Source organism: Leptonychotes weddellii, chromosome 2 (assembly GCF_054177405.1).
Source record: "Leptonychotes weddellii isolate Sample4059 chromosome 2, ASM5417740v2, whole genome shotgun sequence".
NCBI lineage: Eukaryota > Metazoa > Chordata > Mammalia > Carnivora > Phocidae > Leptonychotes > Leptonychotes weddellii.
Genome location: NC_138370.1, coordinates 73,543,804 through 73,568,238, shown reverse-complemented (window position 1 = coordinate 73,568,238; position 24,435 = coordinate 73,543,804). Strand labels below are relative to the sequence as shown.

At 45.7% G+C, this 24,435-nt stretch overlaps 1 protein-coding gene and 1 long non-coding RNA gene across 3 annotated transcripts in view; one reads left to right on the top strand and one right to left on the bottom strand.

Moving 5' to 3' along the window:
• The window catches only part of MAML3 (mastermind like transcriptional coactivator 3), a 397,119-nt gene that overhangs the window by 39,149 nt on the left and 333,535 nt on the right, over window positions 1-24,435 (bottom strand). The window lies entirely within an intron of this gene.
• LOC145720113 (uncharacterized) lies at window positions 5,420-11,407 on the top strand. The gene is made up of 3 exons (XR_014142854.1): window positions 5,420-6,108; window positions 7,764-7,828; window positions 11,197-11,407. It is a non-coding gene; the product is annotated as an uncharacterized LOC145720113 (long non-coding RNA).

The window sequence follows — 24,435 nt, the reverse complement described above, 5'->3', positions numbered from 1 at the left end:
GATAATATTTTAAAATGTGGTTACTACAGCTCTTTGTTATCTGTGTGTACAGAGGTGGCCAGAAAGACTGATGTATGCCCAACTGTTTATTGGACACCAGACACATAATTTGATCTGGGTCTGAAACCTCTACCTGTATGACCTACTGTTGCCTTACGGGGTACAGTTCTTGACATCATGCTTATTGCAATTTTCCTGCATCCTTTCCTGCCGTGTTCAACTGCAAGAGTTTTGTATGTTATCAAATACTCCTTCTGGTCCTCTCTTGATTCCCCTCCTTTTATTTTCCATTGACAACTTTCCCCGAATAGGCTTTTCCGCATTTTTTCCTATGCCTTCTGATGACTAGCTTGTCTCTTCTGCAAGCACCTCTGTGGGATTTGTATCTTCCTCAAGGCTTTTCCTGGACTGTGCTAAAGTTTCACGAAGATCGCCAGCCACTGACAAATATACCAAGTGATATCCCTGTTTCCAAAATATCAATCACACATTCAGAGAACCACTGAGCTGGAAGGGACCTCTGAGCAGCCTGCACCTGAACTTCTCTTGATGAGAATCTACAAGACATTTGGTTAGATGTTTGTCCATCTGCCCATCTGTGAAAAATCTCCGTGATTGATTGAGAGATTGGTTCTAAACTGAACATAATGCATTTGGAGACAGATGTCCAACATATCACAGTCACCCAGAGGGAACCTTCTCGCCCATATGATTCCTCTTCTAATCCCTGATGTACAAACTGACATTTGAGGGGAAGAGAGAAATGTGTCCAGATAAAACTCTCAGGCTGGAGAGTATGGAGCACAACAGTTTTGACAGAAAAAGAAAAACTACAGCAGACCAGCAGACCAGTAATTCTCCTGGGGAAACAACATCAAGAGGGTTGGGGGTCCACGTGTTGTATGAGCATGCTATAGGGCACAGCATTCGCAGAATGGACCTGCCGAACAGAGCGATGTCCTCAGGGCTCACACCATGGGGACACCCTGCCTCCCATCATCCCACAACCCATCCCATGCTTGCCCTGGGTGCCTGGCCTTCCTCCTCACCTTGAACCAGCATCTCTCTCCTACTAATTTTGTAGCTGCTATTAGGCTGTAGTTCCTGCTCTAGGTGTGGGAAACTAGCCCTAGATTTTGACCATAAATTATGTAAGCACCTGGGCAAACTGCCTTCTAGATCATTAAAAAAAAAAAAAATAGCAGATGTCAGAGACTATCTCTAGGATTATTGGACATTTTGGGGGTGCTTTCTTTACCTATATTTGTACTTCCCATATTTTCATAAAAAGTACGCATTACTTTAATGTTTGGGGAAAAGGAAAAGGATTCAAGATACAACTTTTTTTGCATCTGGGGTTGTGGAAACGCTGTTGATATTGAGAATGAATGAATGAATGAATAATGGAAGACTGGAATGAATAATGAAGACCAGAGCCAAGGCAATAGCTCACTTTCACACAGAGGGTAAAGAGAGGTGAACATGATATTGATTTCTGGCAAAACTTTAGGATGAAAGATTAAACACAGAATTTGTGAGAATATATAAAACGAAGAGGCCACCTTTCACATTACCCCTTAGTGTTGTTAAATCTGCTAGAGTGGAGGAATGCTACCTATTTGACATATCTCAAACCAACATGGGACACGACAAACTTTGTCAGGATGGCTTTCAGACAAAACGGAGAGAGGTGAGGAGAATTTAAAGGTAGGCTGCCTAGAAGCTGCTGGAAAGTCTGGACCCTATGGGATCCCTGATGGTGTCAACCTGGGAAGAGTTCCCTGCTGGGAGTTGTTGTCCAGTTGTTGATTTGGATGGAGGCAGCGGGTAAGATGGTACAAACCTAAAAAGATGAGCTAAAAGCTCTGCCTGTGGAGTTTCTGAGATACAGAAAAGTTGAGTAGAACCTCAGATCAAACTTAACAGGAAAGTCTAGAATTTAGGGGAAAAAAAATCAGCTGTCCAAAATTCAGAATGGGAGGTAGAGCAGTGGATTAAATAGAATTCAGGTGGTCTGCTGGGTTCAAATCCCAGCACTTTGGGCAAATTCCTTGCCCTCAGTCTGCCTCAGTGTGGATGAGAGAAGTAAGGATCGTACCAGGGGCACAGTGATAGGCACAGTGCCTGGCGCGTGGGCACAGGACATGCTCAGGAGCAGGTACAGCCGCCCTTACAACAAAACGTGGTCTGACAGGAGCTCCTGTATGCAGAGCACTAAGGAATTTCACTGCCCACAGAGTAGCAGGAACTGACAAAGTGACGAGGCTGTAAAACAAGTGACTTTGAACTTAAGCTGTAGGTTCAGGAAAGAAACTGTACTATTATATTCCGTACTGGTAAGACGCCAGCTGGAATACTGTTCCAGCTCAGAATGCCATGTTTTAAAAGTGACATCAAGAGGCTTGAGGGTATCCGGTTGTGTGACATGATAGTGAGAAATAGCAGAAGATACTAGAATTATTTGGTAAGAAAAAATGAGTCTACCACGGGTCAAGATAGCGCTCTTCGGATACCTGGAGGGTTATTACAGAGACGCTAGAGTCACGTTATTCTGTTGTTCTAGAGGACAAATCTCTCAAAGTCTTCAACAGAGTTTGCTTAACAAACGGGAGAACTTTTCAACAGCGTGACAGAGGAACAGATTGCTTGATGAAGCAGCAAGTTCTCGGTCACTGCAAGCGTTCAAAGAGAATCTGGTGCGGGGGGGTGGGGGGAACATCCCCTAGGGAAGCTGGAGAGGTTTGCACCACAACTGCTCCTCTTCTTCCCCTTCCCTACTCTAGCAGTTATCAGCCTCTACTGCCCCCTTCGCCAGGCTCCCCTTTTCCCATGAACTACTATCGGGTAAAACAGAGTCTCCTGATTCCTAACCTTTGCAGGAGGGCAGAGACGCACATTCAGCCAGCAAGCATTGGCCGGTAGCAGTCCGTCAGGCCCTGCACTACCTGACAGAGGCAGCAAAGATGGATCCGGCGCGCACCCAGGGAGCACCCCGGCTCGTAAGAAAACACAGCCGCAACAGATCCCTGCGGAATGGTGAGGCCAGGCACAACGACAGATCAGCACCGCGCCGGCCCTGGAGGTGCAAGGAAGTTCAACTGACACAGCCTAACTGGGGCACGGAGGGTGGGGGAGGGTTTTCCCGGGGAGCGGATTCTGGAAACAACGGTATAGGGATCGGTGAAGGAAAGCATTAGAGGCAGCAGGGACAACATGAGCAAAGGAATGGAGGTAAGAAACAGCCCTGTGGCCAATCTCATGTGTTGCCGGATGGTGAAGTGTCGAGCATGGGAGAGGAGGAAATTGGGCTGGAGAGGCTGGGAGGGGTGAGAATCCAGAGTCCCGCCTGGGTTTCTAAGGGCTCGCATGCCACATGCACACACTTATCCTCTGAAGGACTCTGGCTCAAGCTGCAGAGTCTCAACTGGTCCCTGGTCTCTAGAAATTGTTTGTGCAATTGTTTGTTTCATTACCCTATGTCTGCTTTGCTCCACGAGGGCAGAAACTCTGGCGACCTCGTTCACTGCTGTATCCCCAGCGTCTAACCCAGTTCTTAGCACGTAGAAGGTGCCCGATAAATACTGTAGGTTTCTACTGAAAGAATGCCGGCAGAGAGGATGCAAGCTCACAGGCTTGTTGGGAGGTCTCTCTAAGTGAAGACATGTATGTTGCCGAGAGCAGCACCTGGCCCTAGTAAGCAAGAATAAGGGAGAAGCTGCGGCCATTAGTAGTCATTTGCATTTCTTGTTCTCCTGTTTTGTTAGTTTTGCAAGCCCACTGTTTAGTAACTTTGTATTTGTTGCTGCCTCTGCGTAATAAATTTTGATGAGTAATGGTTGTTTGCCAATCAATAACAGCCCAACAAGAAATCCTCAAAGTACAGAGAGTTACAAAAACATTCAGCATCATAAACCACACAACGACATGCGAAGGAGAGAGTTGACAGACTGGTTTCCTCACCGGGCCTCCCCAGGCTCATCTCTATAGGTCTTCTGGAGAGTGTACCCATGTCAGAGAAGGCACCATCATGAGACTGATGGCCAACACTGGAGCCCCCAGCATCAACCCTGGATAAGAGGCAGGTAGAAAACTGGTGGGAATGAACAGTGCTCTGTAGACCCCACTGACCCAAATGACCTTCTGAGGCGAGTCTGATCTGATGGAGTGAGACTGGGCGCTTTCCCACAGCCTCCCCAAGGAGGGCAAGAATGGGGAGGAAATGCGTATTTGGTGGTCCCAAGTGCAAAAGTCAGGCTTCCTCACACCGCTTTCTCTAGCTTCTTTCAGCTTGCCGTCTTCCTGGACAATGGATGGCCTGGGACTGACTAATCTTGGTTATAGAGAAAGGGACCATTGTCATTCAGTGTATACAACTGGTTCTGAAGATTCAGTAATTCAAGATTAAATAATTAATTCAAGATGAAGTTCCTGGGCTTGTCCAGGAACAACAACTTAAGTTTTTAGGCTCTGTTAAAAAGGTCAATGCATCCCTTGTGGACAAGAACTCCCGCCAGGAGGTTTCTCCTACCACAGGCCTCCTATGAGGTCTGAAAAATTGAACATTCTTTTCCTTTTTCAAGTCCCCAAAGGATGCATTCCTTTAAAAAAAAAAAAAAAATCCTGGCATCTCTCTCCTCCCCTTAATGACTAAAAGCCCTAGGCGAAGTTGGAGAAGAGTTTGGATTCTGTGAGAGCGTGGAAGGGGCTGCCCTGGGCCAGCTGCCGTAGAGCCATCTGTTGAACCAAGTCCAAGTACAGGGCTAAGACAGGCACGGTGTTCCAACATACCTGGTCTAGGTCTCTACCTGGGCTTCTGGTTGGACCTTGAATCGGGAGAGAAAATGAAGCTGAGGTGTTGAAAGCTCAGGGGAAGGTGAAATCACTTCAGTTGCCAAAACAAACAAAATTGCTTAATTAATCTAACTGAAAAAATCCTCTTCAACATTGGATTAAAGAAGTCATGTTGATGCTGCCCCTGTTTATTTGGCTGAGTGCTGGACTGAGAAGGTATATTTAGCCTCAGTGTGCTTGCAGGATTGCATCTTGCAGCTCAACAGGAAATATCTGGAGTCACGCTAAAGATATCTCTGCGTGTTCAGAAATTTACGAGCAGCTGTAAAAGTGGAGCTACAGTGGTCAGAGGGCTGGAACAGGCTTCCTTTCAAATGAGAGAGGCTGCCGAATGAAACACTCAAATATACCAAGTTCATGGCAGGCAGAGTGCACCTGACAGGCTAAAAATAGCCAAAGCAGTGGCTTCTGTTGCTAAAATAACACTGAACTGATACACTCCTTTTCTAAACCTACAAAGAAATGGGTGAGTGGGGAGAGGGTAGGCTCTGAGATTCCACAAAAGTGTGTCAGAAACCATGCCAAGATGAGGGAAGCCATATCCTACCTTGGCCACGTTTCAGAAATAGCTTTCCAAAGCTGAGTACGCTGAAGTAGCAAGTAATCAATATATTATTTTTTAATAACACGAGACAGAAATGGTAGCACCAAAAAGACATTGCATACAGGGATCTGTCGTCGTGATGACGAACAAACCTTTCCGTCTTGGTTGAGGAACATTTTTTTTTTTAAAACATCGTTTTGTTAGACTCTCTTATCAGCTCCCCCATGCCCTGCTCAGTGATGCCTGATGGGAACGGTTCCTACTTACTCGCGTCACACACTTGGCAAAGCTGCTTGCTTGAGAACAGACAAGGGTGAATGTGTGTGATTGTATGTTGCTGGACAGAGTAGGCTACCACACTTTCCGGAATGGCCAGTGCATCCAAGAACAACTTCACTTCCATCCTGTGACCTGGGACACTCTCTCATCTTTCCAAGTCTCCATTTCCCTTTCATGTAATGTGGAGCTCATCAAGATCACCCTGATGACCTCCTCGGGTCGTGTTGTGGGGATAACGTGAGCTAATGCATGCGGAAGCATTTTGGGAGTCTGCAAAGCTTGAAGGCGGATGGAAGATGTCGTTGCTCTTGCTATTGAGCATTCTACTGGAAAGCTGGGCAAAGAATAGCAATGTCTCCACGTGACCGTCAAGTGCGGTGTGCACAGACCGCTAGGCTGCGTCCTCTCGTGTGGGACGGTGCTGTCTCAAGCAGGTAAAAGCCATGTCCGTGTCCTAGTTCAGAGCAGTAGGGGCTGCGGGAAATCTGCTTGCTTTCGATCTCAGTGTGGCTCACTGCTGTCATCACCCCGCTTATCCTCCTACTTCAGTGCTGCTCCTCTTCTGGGTGGCCCACAAAGCATGGGGGGGGGTGGCCTAGAGCCCCCGAGAAGCTGGGAGGGAGGCAGGGGTAGGCCCAGCCTCGAAGTGAATAGTTGCTAGGTTACCAGCGGTGCCTGCCCTGGGACTGGTCCCCCTGGCTGGTCAGTTCTGGTTGGGAGGTCAAGAGACGCCCACCTTCTCTCTCACCCACTACGGGCTGCTGTGCGGCCATCATTTAACTGGTCGTTATCTATTTTTGTTCGTTCTTCTCTTTTCCCTCTCATTTGTTTCACTTGTTACATCCAAAGCTGATGGACAGAATTGTGTGTTCACCATGCTCGTAACTGTGAGGCATATGGACAAGAATATGCATGCATATTTGTCTAAATCTGGAAGGGAATATTAAAAAAATGAAATTACTTGTTGTGTTAGGACGAAGGGATTATGGACGTTTCCCTTGCCTCTTTTTCACACTGTCTATAATGCTGTTAAATAGTTTTTAAAATAAGAAAGGAAAGGAAGTGTAATTGGAGTTTTAACATTTTATAAAATGGCATCCAGTTATCCTGATTTTGACTTCACTGGGCTTGAAAGTGCAAAGTTAAAGAAATGCCACATAGGCTAACGTACTTCAATGTAATAATTATATTTTCAGCCTCTAAATTATTTTAAGGGTGGCCTCTTGCATTTCAAGGTGCTTTTTGGAGTATGCAGTAAATGGCAAAGGCCGTGAGATAAAAGTTGGAAATCATATCGTAGCTTTTTTATTTGGAAAGCCCATAGTTTCATAGCCCAATATTTTCAATCAACAAAGAGTTAAATATTTATGGAGTGCTTTCTATGTGCTGAACATTGGGCAAGGATTTGTGTGTTTCCCTTTAGTTCATCTTTTTTCCTATTTCTCTTCCCCAGAAGTGATTATCACTGGTTGTTTTGTAAGGCGCTCAGCAATCAACTTGTTTGTGTACAGTCTTTTTGTTTTTTTAAAGTAGTAGGTGCTGGGGCACCTGGGTGGCTCAGTCGGTTGAGCGGCTGGCTCTTGATTTCGGTTCAGGTCATGCTCCCAGGGTCCATCGATTGAGCCCTGTGGCGGGCTCCACACTCAGTGGGGAGTCTGCTGGAGATTCTCTCTCTCTCTCCCCCTCCCTCCCCCCTCCCTCCGCTCACTCTCTCTCTCTCTCTCTCTCAAATAAATAAATAAATCTTAAAAAAAAAGAAAAGAAAAGAAAAAAAGGAGTAGGTGCCAGGGTGCCTGGCTGGCTCAGTTGGAAGAGCGAGTGACTCTTCACCTTAGGGTCGTTGAGTTCAACCCCATGTTGGGTGTAGAGATTACTTAAATAAACAAAAACTTAAAAAAAAAAATTAGAGTAGTAGGTGCCAGGATAGTGGCAGTGAGGGGAAATTCTAATAACTTGTGGTTTCTCAAATAAACAACCAGAAGCCATTACAAAACCAGGTTTGGCATCGAAGGCAGCCACCACACCCCGCTGTTTCTTCAGGGATACAACAACAGAATGGGCAACGGCTCAGAGTCTGGTTTTTCTCCAGGTACTCCCAGCTCACCATTTCCTCGAGCGCGATTTCAAAAGTCATTCACTCCATTTGACAAGGAGGTAAGTGAAGACAAGTTGAGGTGAAAGCGCCAGCTTCAGGGCAGGCGGCAGAAGGAGAGCAGAAGGGAGGAAAGGAGCGTGGCCCGCTAGGCCACGGCCCCCCAACGCACGGGTCTACCACCTGCCACGGCTGTGTGCACCTGGTGCACTCCATGAGACTTCACCCGTGAGCCTGGGCCGGTCACTTACCCTCTGCATTTCAGTATATGCGTGTGGAAAATTGGGGGTTATGATACATGGTCCCTCCTACGTCACAAAAATGTCCTGTGTACACGTATCGCTATTTTACGGCCCATTTCATTATCCTACCATTTGGTCACTTTCAGAAACTGAACTGCTATCCTTTCGTTTCCCAAGGAAACAAACAACTCCACTCTGGGCCAGGCCCACCCTCCATCCATTCAGCTCAGCACTGAATCTCTTGTGGTGGCACCAAGGGACACGTTGAGGGATGCGTTAGGAAAGATGGCTGTCTATGTTGACAGGTGGGTTAGGACCACATAGCAAACCAATGCATTTTCTCTAACATCTCTCTCGTCACAGAGCTATCATCCATGAAATTCATTTAAGTCTAAAAGCTATTTATAGTTCTGGTCTTACCACATCTTAAATTGATAAAATTCCATAAGCTTATGAAATCAGCCATGTAAATCAGTAACGCTGTTTTTTCTTTTCTTTTTGAATTTGCCTCTTTCAAATGTCAGGGTGGTTCTCCTGCTTTTGTCTTACTACCTCAAGATATGGTGAACGTGCCCATGTTTGTACTAATCACACATTTGGTGGTTTAAAAAATTTCAATTACATACAGCTTCTCTCAGTCTTTATGTATTCAGACAAAAGAATCCAACCTTTTAAGTTGATTCTCGCATGGTGTTTTTTAAATCAAAGGTTCTTAACTTTGGTCTGAAGACCCCAAGTTAGCCACAGATGTGCATGAAATTGTGTGCAATGCTGTGTGGGCACGTGTATGCATTTCTCGAGGTAAAGGGTCAGAGAGAGTCTCAAAGGAGTCTGTGACTCCAAAATGTTTAGGAACCACCACCCTGGATCACTTGGCTCCTTCTCAAAGCTTCTTTAGTTCTGGCTTGTTATTTCCTGAGAATGGCATGTAATATTCTAGATGAGGATATGTCAAAATTCTGAGCAAGATTATTTTATTATATTTGTAATTCTTCACCAGACAGTGTCTGCTATTTTGGTGAATTTTTTGGCTGTACTAGCCACCAATGTATCCATGTCTTTAGAGAACAGTGTATAATGACTCTCACTGTCCACTTTCTGAATGGAATGTGATCCCAAGGAATATTATCATGCCTTTAGTGTAAGCTAACTTGGATTATTTTCCCTAGAAGCACTGCTTTACATTTCTCCATACTGAGTTTCATCTACTACTTGCCTACTTCTCAGCTGTCGTAGTATCAGATCTTTTGTAATTTATATTAGGTGGATTTGACTTTTCAGTGTGATAAAGTGTCCTCTGCAAATTTGCACACTGTCCTGTGTACCAAACAATTAATAAACAAGCAACCAAATCCATATGGCAGAAACAACTAACTGCCCCCAAAATATAGTGCTCGTCTTTCCACAGTGGAAAGTCATGACTGGGAAAGGGCTCCCTGCCAGAGACCATAGTTTCTAGAACCTCTTGTGTCTAGATAGGGCCAGATAACCAGTTCTTACCGGGAGGATATAAGCAGAAGTGAAAGGTGTCCTTTTGGCCAGAGTTGTTTAAGAAAGGGGATGACTTTTCCATCATTTCCCTCCTTCTGCTTGCTAACGGGGTACCGAGAACTCTGGGAACTTTAAGATGGCAGAGGCCCATGAGGGACAACCCTGGGTTCCTGCATCGCCAAGTGAAGAAAAGCCACTGATGACCAAGAACACCCACATCAAACTATTAGGTTTCCAGTGAGAAATGAACATTTGTTGCTTTGACTGAAATGTAGCATTTTTTTATGACAGCAGCTAGTATTCATATAGGCCACCATTTGAATTATTTCCATTCATAGAAAGTTCCATTTATCTCTATCCTTTATTCAAATATGCTTATATCATTTTCCCTGAAGCATTGGTGTCTCTGTATAAAGGACCATGTCAAAGATACTTTTGATAGTCTTATGCCACAGATTTAAGTTATTTGCCTCAATCCAGGTTTTAGTAAAAGATAACGTATTGGAAAAGTATATTTGATTCCTAGGAAACAAGTTGCTTTGTAATTTCCACATGTTAATATTTATCATTGCTCAGATTCATCTGGCCTTAACCATATTAACAGTGAGGGCTCTGCCAGTTAAGTACAAACACCTAGTTTAGTTGATATGTGTACGTACTTCCTTATGAATCAACAGCAATGTAGACGAGGAAGACCAGATCCTTAAACTGCTCTACTAATGTTTATGCAATAAAGCAATATCCATGTGAACCCTGGCGCTGCTCTTGGGACCACAATGGTGAAGAGAAGGTGGCTTGGGTGGGCCAAGGTAGAAACCAGTTCTGCCGCAGTGTGCCATGTTCCTGGCAGATTGATGGGCTTTCGGTAGACAGAAGTCAAGGCCTGAGAGTGATCGCGGCTCTCTTGGACCAAGAGCTGGACATTCATTCTTCAACAACCGGCTTACACTGGGGTCAACAGCCTGTTTTCCCCCCTTTCCTCCCAGGCAGTCATGTAGGACCAGACTGTTTCAATTCACTTGGTCTCAGTCAGCACTGACACAGAGTGTACACGATGCTACATGGTGGGGGCAGGAACCCTGGGCTGTGGCTGGGCCCAGTCCTGGCCGTGGCTGTGTTGGTAAGAGCACAGCGTTTAGGAAGAATAGCCCGGTCTCTTTCCTAAGCTCACCTCCTGGTGAATCCACTAAAGGAATTCTAAGTCTCGGCAGAAGCGGAGGCCCTGCCATCGGCAAAGGCTTGGAGTGCCCCCAGGATGGTAAAGAACCCTTGGGTTTCCAGGACCCAGGCAGGAGCGGGGAGCAGGCAGGCAAGGCACAGGCCCTTCTCCCATAGGAGGGCAGACGCTGCCCTCTCACTCTGAATCCTCATGTAGTAGCAGATGAGGAAGGGCAGAACACACTCCCCCGAGGACACATCTCAGGGACACTGAGCACAAATGTTGCTTTGATGAAGTGTACTCTCCCGTCCATTTTGTGCTGTAACCGCAGGAGAAGGCTATTGGCACAACTGTGATATTCTCTACCCTAAAGAGCCTTTCCAGGAAAACCATTTTGAGTGACGCTATCTTCCAGGAGACTGCAAGACTTAATATAATCACCAGGAAAATCTACATATACATATGATGCTTATCAACCAGCAATAAAATATGAGTGATTCCGAAGAACTTTCACATCAAGGCTCCTTTTCTCCCTTAGGAGGAGTCAGAGACCTCCTGAGAAGCATTTTCCCTACCTCTGAATATGAATAAGGTAAATAATGGTATTGGAAAAAAAAACCTTGGACACTTCTGGCTTAAATGGGCTTAGAGAGGAAGCTCTTTGGAGTCCAATAGTTAACTGTCCCACGGGTGGGACAAGGGAGGGAGAAGGAAAAAAGAAGTTCCCACTTCAGTACTTAACTTACACTTTTTCTTTCAAAAGGACTATGCTGTTTGTGGCCCTGGTAACAAGCTCCTCCCAGCCTCCCAAGGGAGCTGCTAGATAGGGAGGAGGGACAGAGATTGCCGGTGGTTGGGTTGAAGCAGGACCGAACAGGATCCTGGTGTCAGAGGGCGAGGCAGGCACTCAGTTGGAAAGTTGTTCTTTGTTCTTAAAAATAAAACATTCGACCCTCCTTTTTTGGATCCTTCCCTGGAATGAAGCCAGTCAACTGCTGGCTTCTTTTTAGGATTAGCTCAATAGCCCTCGGCCCAAAGGTGAACTCCCAAGACCCTCCAGATCTTCTGCCCCTGATAAAATGCTACACAACAAAGTGAATGACATAAGAGAATGTTTCTCTTGAAAGGACATGGCTGCAGTATACATTTGTAAAGCAAAATAGGCCCAGCGGAAAGGGTGAGAGGACAGGATGAGGGAGAGAAATCGGGTACGAAAGGCTGCCCAGAGGTTGGGAAAGGACTAATGAGTGGCTGGGGCAGTGTGCTTTAGAAAGTTCTCTAGGAGGCCAGGGGGCAAGGGCTCCTCCTATAAAGACCCCCACCCCCATGAAGGATGACACCATACCAGAGAGTTTTCTACAGCACACTGAATCTTTCCCAACTTTTCTCCATTCATGAATTCTCCACCCAAAGTGACAGCTTTGGTTTATAAAATGACAGCGATGTATGATGCTGCATATCTTAACAAATAGAGGGGTCGCAGCCCCTCTGCTTTGAAGAGGCTCTATTTGGGGAATGTTTGGGGCAGCTGTCGTATAGACCAACCGCACGCTGTGAGGGGTCCAAGAATCAAAGCTGTTTCTCAGCGCTCTTCTAAGATTGAGCCTCGTGCTGACGGTCCTGTATATAAGGAGCTCTCACAACATAAAGGGACCCTTTCTGCAGTATCTTTCCTAACTATCTCATCGTGCAGCCATTTTGAGACTAAATGCATAAATAAAATGTCAGGTAGTGAAGAAGACCTTTCCTTCCCTGGAAGAGGAAAAAGATGCCATGGGCATTTGCTGATGGGTGACATCAGCAAAAACTGGGAAGAAGATTCATTGAGTAAAATCATTATTTCCTATATAAGTAGTTGGGACTATAGGATGTCAAATAATGGGCAAAATTCACTAGTTAATCTACATACTATGCCTTTAGCGTTGAGCTGTTGGAAGTAATTTTCTGGTTGAGAAAATAGAAGATGTAAGTTTTGCAGCCTAGGCCAGAGTCTCTTCATTAGGTGGTCCAGAGAGACCACTGGCACCAAAATCAGCTGTAGGTGCTTCGAAGATGTAGACTCCAGGGACTTCTCCCAGACTTGGCTCTTTGGGGTGGGCCTGAGAATCTTCATTTTGAACAAGCTCGCTGGGTGACTCTTTTGCACACTGAAGCTTAGGAATCACTGCTATGTCTTTAACCTCCTCCTACTCTCTAAAGCAGAAAAAAAAAGATATTATAGTCCTTTAGGTATAGTTCTTGCTCACCTAGTTCATGGACGTTTTTAAGAAGTTATCTTAACATTATTGGCCTCCTATTAACTTTTACGTGTATAATAGCAAGACCTAAAACGATAAGCCGTCCAAAATGGAATGGGTTGGTGAACTTTCCATTGTCAGAGGTGTTCAAGCGGAGGTTAGAAAACCCCTTAGCAGGGATCCTGTAGAAAGGATTTAAGTATCAGTACAGGGGCCCGGCCCTGAACTAATGTTTACATTTCCTCCAGCTCTATGACCCTGTGATAATACAACAAAATCAGCTTTAATTTATCAAGCACAACATTTTTTTTTTTTTAAAGATTTTATTTATTTATTTGAGACAGAGAGAATGAGAGACAGAGAGCATGAGAGGGAGGAGGGTCAGAGGGAGAAGCAGACTCCCTGCCAAGCAGGGAGCCCGATGCGGGACTCGATCCCGGGACTCCAGGATCATGACCTGAGCCGAAGGCAGTTGCTTAACCAACTGAGCCACCAAGGCGCCCTCAAGCACAACATTTTAAAAGTCTAAGCATACACTCAGAAATTTTATTGGTATTTTGTAAAAGAATCAAGAAAACCAGTCTATAAAACCGAAGTTAAGAAGGTGGGGCTAGAACCAACAAGAAACTTGAGGATTCGTAGATTTATTGCCAGCTCTGAAACTTACTGGCTAACCATGTCCTCCTGATGGCACACAGGTAAGAGTCAGAGTCTGTCATCTTGATAATGGTTTCCACATCCCAAGCACCCCCATAGCTGATGGGACTAAAATGACTGTTGAGTCTTCTCATTCTTTGACTTGGTGTCCATTCAGTCATAGACCTTGAATCCTTCCCAGTTCTTCAGGTGCCTCCACCCCAAAGAAGGATGTCATTAAAGGACCAAAGGAATCACAGTTCTCAAGGGGATAAATGCCTGCCTGTGCTGGTCGACGCAGCTCTTTTTCTACTGCCCTCGCATTTACTCTGTTGGTTAAGCATATATATGTGTATGGATCACTGCCATTACAGAAAAAAAATGCCAGGGTAGATGGTGGTGAGGGGGGCTCGCAGTTAACATATTACTGAAAGGCTCAGTGCTAATGGGAACAGAGGATGGGCCAGTGCAAAATGAACTAGAAAGGAGATCCTGAAGCTCCCCCAATCAATAAAAACAACAATCCAGGTAAAGCAAGAAGCGAACTTGTGGAGCCTGAATTATCTGGGAAAACCACTTGCATATCATACTGATAAAATGCATGCCAAATCGCCCACACTCCAAGTCATGTTGTGTGGATGGTATGCAAGCACCTCGACGGCTCCGGACCTCAGGTTTGACACAGGGACTCCAAGAAGATGACCAAGAAAAGAAATGTTCAATGTGATGAAAAATCACAAATAACAGGACTCCAACGAAGTCACATTTACGAATTATTTCTAAGTGTGCACTTCTGAGAAAAGCTCTCCGGTTCTGGAATCTAAGACAAACGGTTAAGATTTGAAGAAAGCCAGCCCTGGCCGGCCTAGAACTGTGGTTGGCACATCACAGGAATTCGATCCGTAGTCGTCAAAAGGAGGAAGGAATGAGTGAATCAACAATGAATGAAGGAAGGAATGGAGAGACAATAATAGGCTCCAGAAGGAATTAGGGCTCAATTCTGTAGCCTACTCCTACGAGTGACAGCACTCTAGGGGACCCTAGTATTTTAGATTGAGACATCTTTATGTATATAGTCTTGTGATGCATGAAAAGGATTTAAAGTCTGTGTTGTTCCATTAATGATCAAGACAGGAGGACTCCTAAGAAGGGAAGAAAAAGTAAGGACAGGGGAGGACAGCAGGAGGAGAATCATGTTTAAGAACTAATTGAAGATTTAGGAGAGTGATTTTTGAATCTTAGGCATGAATTATCTAACCATGATAGCTAAATTCAGTGCAAATGGCGGTCACAGGATGGCCCGAACTGCTACATGATATTTTTATTGAATCTTCACACTGCAAAATTGGTGGAAATTAAGCTGTTTGTAACTTACTTTGGAGCAAAGAGAAATAAATGTGCATGTAATCATTAATCAGGTCGATGACCTGTCTTTTCGTGCAATTTGATAGCACCACCCGGGATACGAGTCAAACTCTCTTTGGGGTAAGACTTGCTTTTAGCATACCAGCAACCCACCAAATCCATAATGGTGAATGACACGGGTCTGAGAATCCGAGGAAGAGCCACCATGACTAGAATGAAAGGATGATGCAGGGGTAGTTGGGCTTCTCAGGGCTGCATGGGATATGATTCTCTGGGTTTTATACTGCTCCTTCCTCAGCCCTCAGAACTCTTAATCCTATTTTCATTGCCCCAGGTAAACTGGGAAATATTTTCTCCTCCTAGACTGCAGTTACTCACACAATAAACAGGTAATAAACATTTTACTGCCCTAAGCAACCTCCTGCTAGGCAGGCAGTCAGAAGAGAAAAGACCGTGCAGAGAGTAACCCCCTACAGGATAAACTGCAGGGGACAAAGGATGTGAGTAAGCGTTTAATAGTGCGCCCCCTCTCCGGGCTCCAGGAGACAACTGGGAGCTGCTGGGGCACATTAGCTGGCCTGTGGTCTAGGACTCCTCTCTGCTTGAGGCTAATGGGGAAGATTTGATTTCACCAAAAGGTAATTTAGTTGCCATTTCAAAGCTCTGTCTAGCTAAATTAAGGATGAGGAATGAAACTGGAGTTTACAATCTCCCAGGTTAAACCACGGGTTGTGAGACTGGAAGGCACAAGAAGGGACAGTTGGCAGCCGACTGAAGTGGTTCTGGGGAGAGAATCATTCAGTTCGATTTCTGTTTGATTTCAGGTTTGCATTTGATTTTCTTAACACATCCTGGTTTCTTTGTTATTGTTTATATCTGCCCCATACATCAAATCAAATAGTTGTTACCATCCGTGGGATGTGTGAAAGGCACGGTGGCCATCCTTTGACATCCCATTTTTCCACTGTACAGGGTTCCCTCAAAAGCCAATTACCTTAAGGCATCTCCCGGTTCCCACTGCTGGGGAAATCTTTGTTTCCTTTCATGCCGAAGGTTCAACTTGCAGCTGTCTGAAGTCTCTGCTCCTTCCCCCATCACAGGGAAATGAGGACAGAGCCAAATATAATATGATAAGCTCTGCTTTTACCTCTGCCATTTAACTTACGGGAAATAATCATCTCACTTACATAAATATTTTCTGCCAAATAGCATGCCAAATCTGAACGTATTAACCCAAGGTGAATGATAAATGCCTCCGCATAAACAATTTTCCAATTCACATAGGTCGAAGAAGTGATTATTTTGTAAACCAACAGTTCTTTGGTATCAATTGCAGTTAATTTATGGCATTTTGCTCTAATGGGATATTAAGTTTTGCTGTATTTTGTGGCAGAAGTGACATGTCTAAAGAGACATATTTGAGATCTGACAGAATCCAAAGGGGCCGCTGTCTTGACACAGGGCTCCAGAAAACCCCCACGCCGTCTATCTGCTTGCGTTTCTCCTTTGAACCTTTCTCGAGAGGGTTCGGGAAGTGAGTCTGCAGATTGCACGGTGATGATTAGAGAACACTTCGGTGATGCACATGGGTAGGAGAGGGAGGTCTCATGAAGCTACAGGCAACTGTAGGAGTTAAGTGTTGCTGTGGGGCTACTGGCCCCTCTGATTTTGGAGGACTTCTGCAAAAACACGGTGGGAATACGCCCAAAGCAGATCCTTGCAGAGTGGACCACTGATACTCCCAAACCAAAGGCGCAGTTGCTGGATGGCAAAGCATGGGCACAGACAGAAGCAACGGGACAGGGATCCCAGGTGGACCAAGGATCCAAGTCAGGGCATTCATGGAGAAAAGGACATCATCTTGGGATGGCCCAGGAGAGAGATATGAAGGGCAGGGAACAATCCGGTTTTACTGGCATTAGACTGATATCAGACTTCTGTGCCGCCCTACTTTGGCTCTAGCATTTACAAAATGACATGAAGGAAACGGGTGAGGACCCAGAGGCCAGCGACAGCCACGATTAAAGGGATAGAAAAAATGGTCCTCTGAAGCAAGATGAAAGGAATTGTGTTGTGTATCCTGGAGAAAAAAGGTTAAGGGGTGACAGTGATTGCATTCAAATACTGGAGCGGTTTGGGAGGGGGGCACTGATCAACTCTTCTCCACATGCAAGGGGAGACTGACGGGAAGTCACAGGCTTAAATAAGAAGCTGGAAAGCGTTTATTGGCTAGAAGGAAGAACATACAGAAAGGTACAGGCTAATAGGGACCTTGGATTTAATGTGTCCAAAACAGAATTTCTCTTCTCTTTCTTCCCTGTCCACCCTCCCCCTGCCCCACCGCCGCCCCCAAACTCCTGATACTCCTGAAGTCTTCCCTATTTCAGTAAACAATACCAACACTTAACCTGGCCAAGTAAAAAACCCTAGGAATCATTTACATTTCCTTCCTTTCCTTGCCCATCCCCAATCCAGTCCTTCAGTAGATCTTGTCAGCTTTACTTCTGAGTTTGACTACTGATTTTCAATCTCCATTGTCACCTTCCCAGTCCAAAGCATCATCATCACCTGCTTGGACTCAAGCCAGGAGGATCCCTGCATCTTCCTTTAATCCAATCTCCACACGGCTGTTTTTAGAGCATGAATCAGACCATGTTATTCCCCTCCTCAACCCTATCCAAAGACTTCCCATAATGCTTATAATAAAACTCATACTATTTACAACGGCCTTTGAAGTCCTGCATCATCTGCTTCCTGCCGCCCACTGTCCTCATCCATGCCTCTCTCCCTGCTGCTCATGTTAGCCACACTGACTTCCTTGCTGTCCCCGAACAAGCCATTTTTGTTGTATCTTTGTGCTAGCTGCTGGAGCGCTCTTGCCCTCGCTCCTTACTTAGCTGGCTCCTTTTTGTCATTCTGGTCTCGGCTTAAGTGTCACCTCTGCAGACTTTTTCCAGCCACCAGAAATGTACACTCTGAGAGTAGAAACTTTATCTGTCTTGTTCACGATGGTATTTTCAAGCCTTGAACAGGTACTGACACATTGGGGTAAGGCAATAAATATCGGTTGAATAAAGAAAAGGTTGACTATAAAAGCAGGTTGCTATTTACTATCTCAAGAGAGCTGGGGATGAGAAAAAGAAGCTTTTGCGAATAGACTAGGTGATCTTTTGGTCAGAGAGCCACGGGGCTGGGTACTTTTGAAGTAGGGAAGGTGGGGGGGGGAACCTTGCCTCATCCACTGAGGTCCCAGTGAAGAGTTATTAGGGTGAGGGAATGTTGGGGGAGTTACCCTGAGCAAGAGAAAAAGCACTGACCTTGGGTCTCAGAGGGCAGTCACAGAGGACAGAGAAAAGGACCGAGATGTCAGATCTATTAACCCACTCAAAAACCACTAAGTTGGATCACCTGTTAGGATGAATTGAGGTTTCTATTTTCCTTCTTCTTCATACAGAGTCACAAGACTCTCGTCTGAGCAGAGTCTGAGCTTCTCCCTTACCCTTCCTGAAAGTTAATCCCTAGCTCTACCTCCATAACATTTGTAAGAACCTGTGGCTTTAAGTTCCCATAGGAAATGCTGAGTCATCTTCAATCTACCTTCACATAGACTACTCTGATTCAGAATTGCATCAAGGAGGGATAGGAAGGACCACCGGAAGGCATGATTGCAAGAATTCTGTAGGCCTTGCATGCGATGACTTACCATCACCCCAGCCAATTAGCTAAGGCTTTAAAACCAAGGCCAATGGCTTCTATTTTATTTTTGCTCTTAATTTCCCCCCAGAGCTGAGGGCCGTCTTTGGGGACTCTATAAATGTTAATGATTGATTGACTCATAAACCTCAAAGAATACATAACTCTAGCAGGTTTTTGGTAGGCTTTGTTGCCCTTCAGTTCAAAATCCCAAAGTGTTATCATCAGGTGGCTGATAGAGATGGAACATAATTAAAATAAATGTAGAAACTTCATTTTAAAAATAATTTATGACCTCCCTCTCCAACAGACCTCCAAGTGGCCACAGTTTTAATTGTGCTTTTTAAGGCTAGCGCCCTGATTTTCTACATTTAACACTGCTTCTAAAATGTTTGAGAAAGGCCAGTAAAAATCTCCTCCGATTTAGAAATACAAGTTAAAATTGCTCTCCATTTCAAGAAGTATTTCTTAGACTCTATCTGTATCCTGAGATTTGCCAGTGATACATATGACCGTACGATATGATGACAGACTGCAACATGGACAGGATTCTTTATAAATCAATAATTAGAGGAGGGGTGAGGGACTGTCCGCTTTGGTGATTTCATTTTCAGCCACAGCTGGCCAGATTGCTTATTGGAAAATAAAAGTCATGGCAAATTGAGCTTGACAATAACCAGGCTTGACTACATAGGCCCCTTCTCCACTCTCTGCAATTAGAATGAGCGGAGGAGAGGAGGCCGACAGGGAAAGACTTTTCCTCTGCTCTGTCACAGATCAGTCTGAGTTTATTTTGTAGGGCACCAGCCATATGTTGTACGTGTAAGGGCTGCTCGAGCACTCTGCCGTTCTTGTGCCTCTATGCTAGCGAGGGGTTGCCGTTTTGGACTTCCAGGCTCCTTATAAGAAGTGTGTGAAAACCGAGAGCCATGCTGTACCATGCTGTACCAGTAATTACATTTAAATTAAATTAAATTAAAGTTGCACGAGCCACTTTTCAAGGGCTCACAGCCAAGTGTGGCCGGTGGCTACTGTATGGGACCACGTAGATACCGAACATCTCTCACATCCCAGAAAGTTCTGTTGGACAGCCCTGACCCAGAAAAGCTCGCTGGGTGCCAAGAGGCCCTTCCTTCTTTGTTCGCAGATTCTGAGATCATGGCTATGTTTGTGGTGAAGAACAGAACTGAGTCTGTTAGAAGTTGAGAATTCTCTGGGTGTTGTGCATCTATCTATTTGGAAAGCAGGTGCTGCAGATCTGTGATTCAGGACTCAGTTCAAGGAACTTTACACCGAGGACAGACTCTGAACTAACCTCAATTTTTTTTTTAATAGGAACATAAACTGTGCAAATGTTGATTTTACCAAACTGCAAAAGGCACGTGGAATGCTTCATTCTGTATTTGCCACCTTTTCATTGTTACTCACGAGTGATCCTTGACAAAACTGCTTTTTATCCTCTATGTGGCTATGCATGTCTTCCATCTCTGATGACAAAGAGTTACAGAGGCTTTGGTAATTCACCTTTGCTCATAGGACACTGACATCATAATTCTGATGCTCAATACCCTCTGCCCATAAGCCCAGTCACGACAACTGGTTCCACCATTTTCTTACCTAAAATATATTAGTCTCTAGATGTTGCCTGCATTGTATATTATGAATTCCTAAGTTCTTAATTTAGTACCCTCAAGTGTTTTATACACCATCACTGAAAATTTAAGCTGTGGAAGAAAACCCAGTAACATTCTAAACCATGAAGCCGTATGACCCATCCTTCCCTCTTTGGATCAGAATTTATCTGTACAACTCAGTTGATGAACTTTGGGGGAGTGAACAGTGAAAGGGAGAGCTCTCCATACCTCCAAATTGATATAAAACTGGGGCGTTGTACAGTCTGAAAAGTTGAGATGTGGTGCTTAAATTCGGCCAACTCCATAGTATTTAAGTTTGGCAGACCTCAAAATCCTGGTTCTACCACTAGACTGAATTTATGGTAAGAACTTTCTTCCAATGATCTTGGAGCATTTTCATACAGATAATCTGCCCTGCGCACCCATTATGGCTATTTTCTCTGTACTAGCCTCATTTGTTCTCCTGCATTAGGCAAGATTAGCTCTTATTCTAATTTCATAGGTGGGCAAACGGAGGCAGAAAGCCCGTAAAAGACGCATGCCTCCCACAGGGCAACGGAGTGTGGTTTTACTTCCAGCACACTGAACACAAGCCAAGCTCATTTCACGGCTGGGGTACATGGGCACTGGTTTTGAAGCCAGGTACTCCATTCATGGTGATGCTGCCTCTGCTCAAAACCTTGAGAAAATATCTGGCATCCTAAGGGTCAAGGCAATTGAGTAAAATGAACAGCATAAACTGTTAAGGATGACAAAACCCCTTCACGGTATTTACCGTAGGTGCCAACACCCCATTTATATCACTTGATGAGAAAATGTACACAATTATCTGTTCGGTACAACAGAAGCTGAATGTGACTGGCTGACCTGGGGTGCTGGGAACCAGGGGGAGCTGCACCACATAACAGGAACATTGAGGAAACTTGGCGGGAAGTGGCGGGAGAGAGAAAACGATGAGACTTGAGAATTATGGCGAGATCTATATGCCTTAACTCATAAATCATGATTAGACATCGTATCAGTTGTAAAGAAATCAGCCAAAGCATTTTTTTAAACAATTTCACTGTTTTTTGGGCCAACCTGGCCCAGGGAAACTTATACTTCACATGGACACAGAGATGAAAGTGTTGGATCACGTACCGCTGTGAAGAAGACTTCCTTGGATGGCTCTCCCCAGGTTAACAGGGCCCTAAGGAGGGCCGCACACGCACCATGTGGACGTGGAGGTGGGCCTTCCTTGGACCTCTCTCAGTTGGCCTGCAGTGAATGGTGAAGCCGGGCCAGGAGCACCTGTAGGCTGTGCTCTTTCCCCATGCAGTTGGTGGCCCGGGGCAGGGTCTGTGAGTGACACTTCAATGGAAATGGGGCGGGGGGGGGGGGGCTCTGCGGTCAACTGGGCTGCTGGAACATGTTTGGGGCTCAGTTTGGGAATGACTCCTCATCTAAGAGTGTCTCTTCCCTTCATCTTTCAGATCCAAAGTAGGGCCTTACAGTTTTACTTGCTGCTCTTTCCTATGCTCCAAATTTGGCTGTGGGCTGCCTATTTTCAGAGTCTGGGAACCTCAGGAAGGGAGCAACGCATAAAACCTCCAGCAAACATGAATCCTTCCCCAGGGCTTGGCATTTAGCTGCAGCTCCATCAGGCATTTCGAATTTAGAAAAAAAAAAAAAAAAAAAAAAAAAAGGCACAGGCAGCCTCCCCAAGTACAGGGCCTTAAAGAAAACGTGGTACTTATAAGCCCTTTTGTGCTCTGACTCGCTGCAGCGCGGGACAATGAGGATGGATCCGTGTTGCCTGTTGTTCCTATGTAAATGCTACCTCGAGGATACAGTCTTCACCGGGCAGATGGCTGATTTCTCTGCTCTAACCTCATTTCTCCAGTGTTCCTGTGTTCGTGTGATGTCCTGCCCCCAGGGTCAGGCCCTAATTGCTGTCAAACGTTCAGAGACAAAAGTGGCGTCTCCGCATCCTTCACGCGAAGGCTGTGTCTGGCTGTGCCCCGTCGTGGCTGCGACAGAAACCGCGGGGTGGGCAGTACCTGCCGGGGTGGGGCGGCGCCCAGCCGGCTTCTCCGCTTCCACTGTCCTTTGTTACCGCTTGCAGCCCCGGGACTCCGAAGAGCCCAGCAAGAGCCCTGGGTCTGTCCGTGGGGATCAATGTCCACTCCCGTCCCGGCTCCTCTCTCCGTTGGGCGGTCTCTTGGCGTCAGGCTGACCGTGCAGATTCGGGCAGGGCCGAGAGAGGGCCCACGGGCCTCGGCACAGATTTGGGGGGGGGGGCGGCTGGCTAACCTGTGGCCCCTTGGAAGCTCTGCTGCCACCGAGCAGGCAGGTAATCCTAATAGCCAGGACCCTGCCAGTCAGTGACGGGCCGTCTGATTGGATGCACATTCATCTTCAAATTATGTTGTGTGACAGCCCGGGCTGCTGAACACCATTTTAACATGCAGATTGACTCCTCGGAGGCTCTTCATTATGCATTTAGCGGTCTGTTTTCAGACTAACCAGCATGTCGGAGAGGCCCGCTATCCTTTTTCCACCTGGGTGCAGGAAATAGCTCGCGGACTGCGGGGGAGCCACCGATATTAACATGCATGTGTTTACTTTCCTGGGCATCAGCTCACAACAGCTTTCCCTGATGCGAGGGAAGGAGAGGAAAAGAAAAGCCCCTTGGTTCTGAGATTCCAGGAAAATGGCTATGCAAAAGAAGCGAGCCTTTGTTGAGGAGAGGAGTCAAGTAGGCCAGGCCAGCCTGCTGCCCGCCCTGCTGCCCACTAGCCTGGCTGGGCGCGTCCACACAAGCGCTCCTCTTATCGACACACAGACCCGCTCTTTCTCTTGCACACACACAGCCTGGACTATTTTAAGCAGAACACTTCCAATTTCCTGTTTCTAAAACTGTCTTGCTTCTCCAAGGGCATTCCAACGATCCTGGGGGATGACAGGACAGCCAACTTGGAGGGAGGGAGCACAGTGTCTGGTTAGGTGGCTTGGGGGTTACCTAGGAGGTTCTGGGGCCCCCTTTTCACCCCTTCCCTCTTCTCTTTCTGGTGCGATTTACTTCCACTTGCTAAGAATATTTCTCTGTGGCTTCAGGCCGCTACTGTGTGAACATGGATGTTTTCTTGTTTGAGTGTGTGCCCATGCATGGTGTGTGTGTGTGTGTGTGTGTGTATCTCCTTTCTCAAGGATCTCTTTCCTTGCCTTAAAAGGGAACCACATTTGCATTGCTTTTTAAAATTCCCACCTCTTTCTATTTTATCCACCAATGTGGTATTTTCTCGATTCTTCTGAAAGACGAGCAAAACTTGAAGGGTGTCCAGTTCCTTAGGACTTCACTTTGAGCTATGCCTTGGCCAGGTAGCAGCCCCCTTCTTTCGCCTCTGATCAGTGGGGGCTTCCAAAATTGGGGACTGAGGGGGTTCTCCTGCTTCATTTCTTTGTTGTCACCAGAGAAAGACGCTAGACAGGTTTAGAAGGCTAGCTTGAACACAAAAGCTTATGAGGCCAAGGCTGATACCTGGATTCCAAACCGAGAGCCAGCCTGCCACACTGTCTAAAAGCCTGCCCCTCAGCTTCTGGGTCCTCCCAGGCATTGCTGGATCCTGGTATCAAGGACATGGATGGAGGTTTACTATTTACATGTTTAAAATATTAAACAGCAGAGTTTGTTTTAGTAAGGCTCTGGGCAGAAAGAAAATAAAACTGACAGCAGAGCTGTATTCCTAATTCCCCTGGAAAGGCTGTGAGGAGGAATAAAATGGTTACCAAGGCTTGCTCTGGGATCAGAGTGTTCCTGATGACTGAACTGGGCAGTAAATGCAGCTTTTTATTTTTGTATGGAATATGGTGATCCCCACTGACAAGAACAGGTTGCATGTGGTTGCTGGGCTGTTGCTCGGCTGGGGTCGCACTGTAGAGTATTGTTTGGAAAGATCTCACCCAGCAAGAACAATATGGCTACCCAGTGCCTGAGGCGGAACATGGAGAGATCTGTCCCCTCATTCACATATCTCACTCATTTTTTTTTATCTCTGTGATAAAACAAATGGATTTGCTGAATTTAACTGCTACTGGGAACTACCCTCTGTTTTAAGAAAGGTCCTTGATTGACAAATGAAGCAAGGGGCCACGTATGGTTTGCAAGCTTCTCCTATATGAGAGGAAGGGGACTGAATTTCAATTCTAATCGTAACAGTTACTTGCCACATA